Here is an 11,807-nt window from a genome sequence, read left to right on the forward strand (position 1 = left end):
GGCAATTGTTCGGTCACCACATCCCGGTGACATAGGCAAATAAAACCAACAAAATAAAAATAAGTAAATAAAAGTAAAATCAGTTGGGAGGTTGGGTCGGCGGTGTCACTTCCTGCTGGACGGTCAGGAGAAAAGGCGGGGCCTCACTAAGAAGCTCTTGCACAGTCGGGATACTGGTGGCTTCCATTTCCTCGGGCTCGGCGTGAGCATCGATTTGTTCAACCAGCTCCCTCATACTGGCCGTCTCCTCCTCGTCAATAGCAACCGGGGCTTCCTTGGCGGCAGGTGCAGGGCTCGGGAATGGAATCTGGCCGGGGTCTCTCAGATGGGAATCCTCGGGAACTCCCAGTGCTTGGAGAGCGGCAAACCACCCGGCCTCAAAACTCATATTCCGAGCACGAGCCACCATCGGCTCTGCGGAATTTTCGGCATCAGTAAAACCGACATCATACCATTTTTGCTCCGCGGCCGCCAAGCCTGCCCTGAGGTCGGCAATCTCCTCGGCGTTGGAGGTGTTAAGGCTGATGGCTTTGGCTAGCTTGACCTCCGTCTCATTCTGCTGAGTCAGGAGCTCTGCGTACCTCTTCTCGGCCAATGACCGATTTTTCTCCGTAGCAGCAGCCTTTTTCTCGGCAGACTCAGCAGCCTTCAGCTTTTCCTTAGCCGTTTTCACCGCTGACTCCCGCACCTCCTTCTCGCGCTCGTTCTCCTTGGCAAGCTCCCGCGCCCGGGCAACCACAATGTAAGCCATTTGAGTGGCCTAGAAAGCAAAAAGGTTAGAAAGGAAGCAAAAGGAAATCTATATGGAGTAGATAGACAAAAAATTTACCGCGATGGCATGCCACTCTAACCGACGCCCCACAGACTCCTCGGATCCATCCTCGAAAGCATGCACGTCCTCGGGGAGTAGGAGAGCTTCAGCCAAAGTTTGGGCAATACGGCCGCCCTCGCCCTTATCCCACATCCGAACACAGGCGGTTCAGGGCAAAGGCTTGCCGTCCAAGATGAACTTTGGCTTCCACGCTGGAGCCACTTGGGAAGAGGACGCGCCCCCTGTGCCAGCTTCGGTTTGCGGCTCGCGGATAACGATTGAACCTGCTGGCCGGGGAGGAGTCTGGACAGCGGCATCCCCCAGGACCGTGGAAGGTTGGTCGGTAACTTTCTGCTTCTTTCTGGCACGACCGGCCTGCGAGGGGGATGGGGGCTGAGGCAATTGACCCCGGCCCTGAGAAGGCGGGGGCTGATTGGGTTGCCGAGCACCGGGCACGAACCGTTCTATTGACATCACCTTCCTTGATACCATCTCTCCGCTAGATCGGATAGCTTCAGCTAGCAGGGCAGCCGCTTCTATCGCTTGTTGTTGAGGCACAGCGGCTGGGTTCTCGGGAATGGGCTGCTCTTGCGCTTGTTCTTCTTGCTGTATGGCTTCGTGGGCTATCTCCCTGAGGCCCCGGGATGCTTGCTCTGCGGATTCATCTCGCAAAGGGGCTAGCTCGTCCGCACAAGTAAACCGCCGACCAAATTCCCTCGCTTCCCCGGTTGTAAGCTTCGGCGGCAAAAAGTTCACGTACCGGACGTCTATATACGATAGCAGGGGGCTGTCAACTATCAGTGCCTGCTTGAAAGGCTGCCAGGTAGAATAAACCGGCTCCACTCCGAGGATCAAGTGAGAGGCCCGTAGTTGCCCGTCCCAATGCACGTATATCTCGGAACAGAGGACGAAGTTTAAATCCTTGGAGTGGACGGGTCTGAGGTCCTGCACAAACACTTTGCCATCTGCAAAAGAACAGGTGACACATTAGTCTCTTATAATAAAGATTGTACGGGGGGAGGAAAGCAATTGTACGAAGGGGATGGTACGAACCCACTTCACGCTGTGTAAGGGGGCAAGGGATCTCCCCGGCAAACCAATTGCCGCGCACCCTAACGAACTCCCCGGCGGAGTTCCTGTTCGAATCAGGTAGGCATGATATCAGCCGTACCCGAGCATCTCTTGTCTTTAGGTAATAATTGGTGGCCTTGCTCCCACAGAGCCTATACATTTGGTTAATATCGTGGTGGTCTAACTGTAAGTTAAAGGTGTGGTTCAGCTTACTGACACAACTAACTACCCGGTAAAAATTGGGGGGAAGCTGGTCGGGGCACAGCCCATAGTAAGTGAGTGCGTTTATCAGGAGGGGATCTACGGGGAACTCGACCCCACCTTCTAAAATGGACATCAAAGGAAAGAAGGCTGTACCCTGCCCTCGGTGGAGTTCAATATCACTCTCATGGCAGTAAGCCACATCCACGTCATTGGGAATGTTAAATTTACTCCTAAAGGTAGCCAAAGCAGCAGGGGATTCTAGGAGGTAAGAGTAACCCATATCTAACGCCTAAAAACTACGAAAGTGAACTCAAAGAAATAAAGCTGAAGGAACAGGAAAGGGAAGAAAAACTTACTTTGGGTTCTAAGGAGGAAAAGAACACTGAGCAAGCAAGCGCACAGAAATGTGGTCGGCATAGAGTAAGCACTAAAGATCAGAGGCAAAGGAAAAATAGAATAGTGTTCAGAGGGGGACTATTTATAGAGCCAGAAAGAGATGGGGGAAGAAGAAACGCCTAATCAAGCAATAAATGGGCACAGTGTACGAGCGACCCAGCGAATGCCAAGCGTAACCGATTCGCACGCCGCTTCGGTTCACGAACCGTCAGGTAATGATGACGACTGCGCCTGGCGCCGCGAAACGGCGCGTCTTTTGAGATGAATATTAATGAGAAGCGACAGTCATAAGTCCCAGGCTAGAAGATTCCCGAGGTCAAAAGGCCCAGGCAGCTCCTTGATTCTTCTCGGCGACCGAGTATGAATCAAGGGGGGGCTATTGTACGGCACCGAGATCCCAGGCCCATACAGGCCCTGGGCCCAGCCTCATGCCGTCCTTGGGCACAGGCCCATACAGGCCCTAGGCCCAGTCCTATGCCGGCCTTAGGCACAGGCCCATCAGAAAGGTCCAATTCTCATGCGCCCTTCTTGAAGCTTCCTTGATGAACAAACAAGTGTAAGGTATTGAGGTCCAAGTGGTGGTCGGTCAAAAGTTTCCGGTCATGTATATAAACCATTCCCGGGAAGGTGCGATTTGCACAGGAAACTGAGTTGCCGAACATAATCGGGCAAGATGGAACCAAGTTCCAAGATCATAAATGCCGCACCGTCCTCCCACCTGAACATCCACTTTAATCAGATAATATTGGACCTTCAGTAGCACTAACGGTGGCTGTAATCATAATCTCCCCACTAACCTTGGCTATAAATAGAAGAAAGTTGGGAGAAGAAAGGGGTTCAGAAAATTTGAGAGAAAACAGTGAAGGAGTGAATATCAACTGGGCGTTGCTTTGAGTCTCTCTGCCGAGAACGACCCATAGTAGGAAATCTTCAAACCCACTACAAATAGATTGTGAGCCCAAGTGATCTAAGGCCCATAAGTCTTATACTTGGTTCTTACATCATCCATTTTATTTTCAAGCAATCCCCCTCCCCTTTACTTTTATTTCATCTATTTTATTTTCAAGCAATCCCCTTCTCCTTTACTTTTTTGTCATCCATTTTATTTTCAAGAAATCCCCTTCACCTTTACTTTTATGTCATCCATTTTATTGTCAAGCAATCCCCTCCCCCTTTTACTTTTATGTCATCCCTTTAATTTCTTGCACAAATTCCCTTCCCTTTTACTTTACTGCACCTATATATATATATATATATATATATAGAGAGAGAGAGAGAGAGAGAGAGAGAGAGAGAGAGAGAGAGAGAGAGAGAGAGAGAGAGAAAGAAATAAATATTTTCTATTTCATCCCTCTTAAATGGATTTTAACCTCAAATAAAGCACAAATATGAGTATGTCTCATAAGAACGGTTGATAGCTTAGAACTCTCATTTCTTTATGATAAAGAACCCATAATACTTGAAAGAGACTAAAATCTATTTAAGAGAGACAAAAAAAAAAAAAAAAAACTTTTTACTCAACGTATACAAGTGTGTCTATTTTAGTTAAAACATGAGCAAGTTACGTGATTTCATTAATTCAGTTGACACATTGTAATTAGAGAGTTTGTTCATTAGTGAGATGATCAATGAATTATTTTTGTTTCACTAATTGTAGTAGTTAAGGTTTTTTATTTTTTATTTTTATTAGAAAAAATTAGCAAATTAATTAGAGATTAGATAGGGTGAGTGAGTCTATGCTAAATATATAATTAAACTATTTTGTACCAATTAATTTCAATTAATGAGGTGTTCAATTTTCTCTTTAATTTATTTCCTGTAAATCTAAGATCTATATAATCTTAACTTCTTGTATTTTGAGATTTTAGTATGGGTTCAACTTGGATTTGACCCTGACAAACCCTCAAATAAGGTTTTTCTACAAAATAAACATTTAATGACAGCTTTAGACATTACCTTCGTATATCCTCATTGTTTGCAAAATTTCAAGACGATCAAAGATCAATAATTAGGTCATTGATCAAATATTTAAAGTGCAAACTTTTATAGTTTAAAATTATGATTGAAAGATGAGATTATGGATCAAACTCTCATTTATCTCTCTCTCTCCTTCCCCAATCTCTCTTACAAACCAATAGGTCAATCCTCCATAGCCATCCCTTTAAGCTTCTCATCATTGCTCCCTATTGCCATTATGGTAGTGGCTTTCCTCCCCCTTTTTCTCACTCAATCTCAACCTCTCTATCTCTCAAACCAAACCTTGGAAACCCTAGATCAAAACTTATTCTAATGGCTATTTATGATGGAGTTGGTCAACTATAACTAGCTCCAATCATGAGAGTTTAAATGATGATGGTTTAGGGTTTGAGAGAGAGTGAGATGAGGAAGAGAAACACGGTAGTGTTTTGTTTTCTAAATAATATTTTTTTAAATTAAAAATTATTTGGCATTTTATAAATGCCACATTAGCTTCTAAAATTTAAAAAATAATAATTTTAGTTTATCAATTAACATAAAATATTATTATACTATACTTTACACATATATTTATTAGAATGATTTAAAATAAAATTAATTAATATTAATATTAATAGGCAATAGGTGGCGGTAACCAACTTAGGGTGAGTTTGGTTCAGTTTTTTGAAAAAGTGCATAATGAAAAAGTGTTTTTTTAAAAAAGTGAGTGTTTGGTAAAAACTGTTAAAAAGTGCTTTTTAAAAAAACTGAGTGTTTGGCTAGCACTTATAAAAATGGCAGTTTGAAAGGTAAATTACCAAAAAGGACAATGTACATATAAGGGAGTTTATTTCATACTTAAATCAATATTGTGAAATTATTTTTTTCTCACCAATATTAGCTAATAATAACCTACCACTTATGATTTATTGTGAAAGTATTGTGATAATTTATACTGATTTTAATTTGAACGTACTATTATAATTATTTTTTTCTCTTTCTAAACAAATTATTTTTTTCTCACCAATATTAACTAATAATAACCTACCACATAAGATTTATTGTGAAAGTATTATGAAAATATTGTGATAGTATTTCTCAATTTTAATTTCTTATTCTTTATTTTATGTTTCCCTTATTTTATTTTATTTTTTTATCCATATTTCATTCTTTTTTTTTCCCTCTTTTTTTCTCCTCCACACACGTACCCTTAATTTTTTTTTCTTTATTTCCTTCTTTCCTCTTTTTCCCTGCCACTTACTCCACACACGTGCCCTTACTTTTTTTCTTTATTTCCTTATTTCGTCTTTTTCCCTTCCACTTCACACTCCACTCCAGAATGTTCCACACACTTTAAACCCCTCTCTCATCCCTCAAAGTCTCTACATCTCTTTTTTTTTTTTTTTTTTTTGACAGTTCGAAAGCTAATGATGATGAAGAAGAAGATGAAGATGATGATGAAGAAGTCTTTGCATCTCTGCATCTCTTTTTTCGTCTTTTTTCTTTATTTCCTTATTTTGTCTTTCCTTCTTTATTCTTTATTTTTTTTTTTGTCACACTCCAGAGAAGATGATGATGATGATGATGATGATGAAGAAGATGAAGATGATTGAAACATAAGGATTTTGGGTGGATTTTGGGATTTTGGTTTTTTTTTTTTCTATGGATTTTGGGTTTGATTTTGAGTCGATTTTGTTTTGGGTTGATTTTGAGTTGGGTTTGTGATGGGCTTTCCAATGGGGTTTGAGTTGATTTTAAGTTATTTTGTGTTGATTTTGAGTTATTTTTGGTTTGGTTTTGTTGATTTTGTGTTTGGATTATCAAATGTTGAAATGGGTTTTGTTGATTGTGGTGATAGACTGGTGAGGGTGGTGCTGTGTTTGTAGCAGCACGATGAGAGGAATGAGCGTGAGAATTGAGGACTTTTTATCAAGGTTAATTTGCTAATTGAAGGAAGAGCCCAACGGATAGTTCCAGAAAGTGCATGGACGTTTTGTTTATGGACCTCTAGAGCTCCATAAGTTTTGCGCATTCTCAGCGCGTTCTCAGCCTTGGCCCAAAACGCAACTTTTTCCAAAAAGTTGCGTTTTGGGCTGAACCAGGGCTGAACCAAACACACAAGTTGCTCCAGCTTTTACAGAAACATGCGTTTCAACTCCTAAAAGTTGAAACAAACGGGTACTTAGTCATAGTTATAGTCTATAGAGTAGAGAGAAGAAGTCAGTTAGTAAGTAGCCATATATATTCCTATGAGAGTGAGAGTGAGAGGTACAATTACAAATCTTCGGTTAGTAAGAACCATCAAAATTCAATCTTGACTGTTAATTATGATTCTTAACACCTTTCTTTTGTTAACCACACCCTTTAATTGCATTAGCATAGTTTATAGCAGCAAGAAGCCATGATGATAGGGAGGGGAAGAAAAGGCAGGGGAAAGAAGTCAGCTATTCTTATAATAGAGGAAGATGATATTGTAGCCAATGGACCAATGGGTAGAAGGGTTCAAAATGGCTTAGAAGATGAAGTGGAATTGTAGAGGAGGCAACTACAAGCCTTGACTTCAATTGAGAAGAGATACGATGATACAACAACAATACAACCGGCATGATATTGTTGGAAGTGTAGCTTTAAATGAGGAGGATTATGAACAACCTTTTGTTCATATTGAAGGTGGAGACAATTAGCAAATTAGCAAATGAGGAGGATTATTTTAATTTTTATTAGAAAAATTGCCAAATTAATTAGAGATTAGATAGAGTGAGTGAGTTTATACCAAGGTGGTCGATACCGTACTGGTACCGGCCGGTATGTACCGTACTGGTACATATACTGGTATCGAAAAGCCAACGTTTTGTATCGGTTTAAATACCGGCCATGTACCAACCATAGCGGCTGATTTTAGGCATTACTAGCCAGTATCGGGCGCACTAGCTGATATAGGAAAAAACCTTTTTTTTTTTTTTGGTTTAGTTTTGTAATTTTTAAATTTTTTTTAAGGGCAGAAAGGTAAATTACTTACATTAACTTATTAGTATTATTTATTTTCTTAGTATGCAATGAACAATTAAAGCTTTCTATTTTTTATATTGTGTTTTTTTTTTTTCTTTTAATTGATGCTAAAGTCTAAAACTATGAATAATTTGTTCTGAATTGAGGTAATGTCTTATGGTAAACTTTTATATTTATTATAATGCACACACACACACGCGCACGTGTGCGCGTGCGCATACATACATACATACATACATATATATATATAACGATAAACTCGAAACGGTACACTGGTATTGACCAATACTGAAATATATTGTTCCACTAGTCAAACCGGTACAACCTCCGGTACGAGATTGATTCCCTTGGTCTATAGATCTACTATTTTTTACCAATTAATTTAATTAATGAGCTGTTCAATTTTCTCTCTAATTCATTTCCTATAAATCTAAGATCTTTATAATCTTAACTTCTAGCATTTTGAGATTTTAGCATGGGTTCAACTTGGATATGACCTTGACAAACCCTCAAAAAGGTTTATCTACAAAATAAACATTTAAGAGAGAGAGAGAGAGAGAGAGAGAGAGAGAGAGAGAGAGAGCTTTTCTCCCCCTTTCACTCTCTATTTCTCACTTTCTCTCACTGAATCTCAACCCCTACATCTCTTTATATATTTTTTAAATTGTAGACGAACTTCATAAAATTTTTGATAAAGACCATCATAGAAACATATAAAGGCAAAGCAAACAACGGTTTTATAAATTTAAATAAGAAAAATTATATCTCACCAAAGTTCGTTCTATAGATAAAGAATATACTTTATTCATTAAACAATTTAAAATTGTCATTAATACTCTTGTCATAACAACTTATTTTTTTCTTAAATAAATAAATAAATAAAAATCTTTTAATTCCTTTTTATGCTATACCACTCTATTATTATTTATTAATTTATAGAGGATAATAGATTAGAAATCTTAAATTTCCCTCTCATCCCTCTATCTAGGAGTTTTTGAAGTCTTGTTACCCTCCAGGATGTTTAAATTGAAGTTAGAACCTAAAACAATGCCAAAATTAAATTCGAGGAGTTTCTAGGAGTAAGTGGTAGTTGGCATAATTACGAATTATAAACTACTTTCAAATTAAAGCATACTTAGAAATTTTGATTTTAAATTAACTATCTATGTTACAAGACGACTTATCAAAATTAAAAAAATTATAATTATCTTTAGTATTTATCCATTTTTTTTTAATTACATTCTTGCCTTAAAATTTAAAAAATAAAATAAAATTTTGACATGCAACTGATTTTAATTAATTCAATTAAGGTTCACTCAAAATCAACTAACCATAATTATAAAGTTCAGAGTCCTAGTTGCAAGAATAGAAAACAACTGACAATAAAATATAAAAAGAGAAAATGTGGTTCCAGTTTTGGGCTAATCATAATTTGCATCTTTGACACTTCTATGGGTGATTGGACTTGGCTTTAGGGATGACAATTTTTCCCTACCCCGCCTTGATCTGCAACAACTTAACCCGCTTCACCTTGCTTCGCCCCACGTGGGTTTTCCACCTTTGTGGGGTGGAGATGGGGCAAGATATTGTCCCTATACATCGGGGCGCGGAGGGGACGAGTTTAGGAATTTAACCCTGCCCCACTCTATCAATGTTAAAGAATTAGTTTGTATTACACGGAGTATTTAAATGTATGAATATTAAGACTTTTTATTTTATTGTGATATTGTATTGATAAACACTTGGGATAATGTTATCAGCCCTTAATAAAGTATAAACCTTCACAGCAATCTGCTTCTGCTACGTTCAACTCAGGTGCTAAAGATAATCAACATATTGGAGATGCCTGCCGGTCCCCTTGATCCTCCTAAGTTCAAGCATAAGCGTCTTCCAAATCCTTCTGCCTCTGCCTTCCCACCTATGCCAATCATGCATTCTCCTCCTTGCCCTGTTACTGTGAAGGACCAGTAAGACTGGAAAATTCCACCTCGCATCTTGTAAAGTTGTAATTTACAACTATGTGTTTTGTTGGTTTTAATTCCATGCCAAATTTGATTGTAATTTTATTCAATTTTTTGTACCCTGTATTTATTGTGAGATTTGTTTGTAAGGGTTGTGTGATAGAGAAAGAGAGTGTGTGAAGACTAAAGCAATTGAAGACTGAAGAGTTTTCGTGGGTATCTCGCGACTAAGCATCTCGCAAAGTGATCCATGTGACTTGCACATGCTGGAATCCAAAGAGTCAGGACAGGATGGAGACAACTGTGTTTCGCGAGTATCTCGCGGGTAAGGCCTTCCCGCAAGACACCCGCGAGACATTCTGTTTTGCCAGACTGTCAATTCTGATACACACTTTCTGTACCCACATTACCCACAAATGTTGAGGAGTACTTCTAAGAGAAAACCCTAGCCAAACACCTTAAGAGTTAGAGATTGTTATACCCATAATCCTCTACATAATTGCTTGTGGATTTTCCTCAACTCCTACCTCTCCATTTCCATACCATTGAGAGGTTGATAGGCCAAACACTTACCACACCATTTCAGAGTGTCAAGTGATAGTTTGGTGCTGTTGGGAAGCATTGGAAGAAGCCAAGGATGGCTGATGCAACATGGAGCTTGTTGCGGGATCCGGAGAGCTAGACAAGACACAGTTCCAAGAAGCCTTATTGGAGTAGGAGTTTGGAGGGCTTAGGTACATCGGGTAGATTAGGCTTGGAGGGTCTCTTGCTAACCCATGTATCCCAACTGATTGTCTAGTGAATCGATTACCGCTTGGAGGGCGGTAGAGAGGTTTTTTGCCGAGTTTTTCAGTTTCCTCTTTGATAACATATCAGCGTGTTATCTTGTGTTTGCATCTCTCTTCCCTACTCTTTTACATTCCATTTTACTGCTATGTTGTCTTGATTATGGATTAGAGTAGCTTGTTTGTTTATCCGCTCGTATTTACACTATTCCGCACTTAGAATTAAGTTAGTGTAAAATCTATCGAGCCATAACTTTAATTTTGGGGTCTAAACAGCTCTTGTGTTTTTAACATATTTTCGAGCTTTCACATCTCTAATTGGATTAACCCTAAAGGTTATACCGTCCTCTTGATAAGCGTCTCGTAGCTGGTGGTAGATCCCTTCAAGATGTCCACATCAACAATAATTTTGCAAACCTGTTAGAAGCACTGTATCTTGCAGAGCACAAGGCCCGAGAAGCTGTAGCCATCAGATCCAAGCTTCAGAAGGAGATTCTCATGAAGGAGAAGGAAAGGAAAGAACGCGAGCTCAGGGCACTTGCTCAAAAGGCACGTTCTGAGAGAACTGCTTCTGCCGCTGCAGCCTTAGATACTTCTGATACGATGAGAATTCATTATGAGCATGCAAGCGCCTATGAGAAGGAGGATCATCTGCCTAAGGAGACTATGGAGGAACAACGTATGCTGCGTGAGAAAGTGCGTGAAGAGCGACGTCGAAAGGGAGAGGGAGAGAAGGTTGGAGGACAAGGATGCTGCGATGGGGAAGACGAAGAAGAGCAAGATCACAAGAGATAGAGATATATTGTGATATTAGCGAGAAGGTTGCTCTTTGCATGGCTTCTTCTACTGGAGGGGCAGGAAGAGGAGGAGAGGTTATGTATGACCAAAGACTGTTCAACCAGGACAAAGGAATGGACTCTGGATTCGCAACTGATGACCAGTACCATGTGTATGGCAAGGCCTTGTTTACTGCTCAGCCAACACTTTCAACCCTATACAGTAGGCCAAACAAAGGTGTTGATGTCGAGACATATGGCAACGCAGAACAGTTGCGGATGACTGGTCCTAGAGATGGGCCACTTGAGTTTGAGGAGGATTATTTTGGACTGGGTCAGTTTTCGTCAGAGGTCAATACTGGTAAGAAAGCTCTCAAGGAAGTTGGTGCTAGAGGCTCAATGAGAGCTAGTGCTGGATCTTCAATGCGAGATGGCTATGGAGGTGGTTCCAGTAGAACTCACATTGGATTTGAATCAGGGTGTTGACTGTTTAGTAGCTTCTTTTTTTTTTTTTGTTGGGGAGGGGGGGAGGTTGGGCTTATGGTAAACGAGTCCTTACTGTTATTAGTATTGTTGATATAAATTGTTGTAGCTGAAATACAAATCTAGAACCTTGAAGGATATGCAAATCCGTTTTTTAATTTCGATGTATTGTTTTTCATTTTTTACGTTTGTTGCTGCTATGCTTGCTGTGCACCTTATAATTGTGTTCCCTTTTAGATTATTTGTTATCTTTTTCTTAAATTTCATATTTCTTTTAAATGATATTTTAAGTTCAAGGTTTCATAGCTGATAAACTTCGTGCATTGATTCTGATCATAGTCTATTGATTCTTTCT

General features: G+C 39.9%; 1 pseudogene across 1 annotated transcript in view; it reads left to right on the forward strand.

Annotated features, from left to right (window-relative positions):
• The window catches only part of LOC115950214, a 29,064-nt pseudogene extending 17,580 nt beyond the window's left edge, over positions 1-11,484 (forward strand). The window contains exon 3 of the transcript XR_004083047.1: positions 10,760-11,484. The product of XR_004083047.1 is annotated as an SNW/SKI-interacting protein A-like (transcript). The remainder of the gene's footprint in view (positions 1-10,759) is intronic.
• Positions 11,485-11,807: the final 323 nt, after the last annotated feature.

The sequence above is a fragment of the Quercus lobata genome, chromosome 6, assembly GCF_001633185.2.
Source record: "Quercus lobata isolate SW786 chromosome 6, ValleyOak3.0 Primary Assembly, whole genome shotgun sequence".
Classification (NCBI taxonomy): domain Eukaryota; kingdom Viridiplantae; phylum Streptophyta; class Magnoliopsida; order Fagales; family Fagaceae; genus Quercus; species Quercus lobata.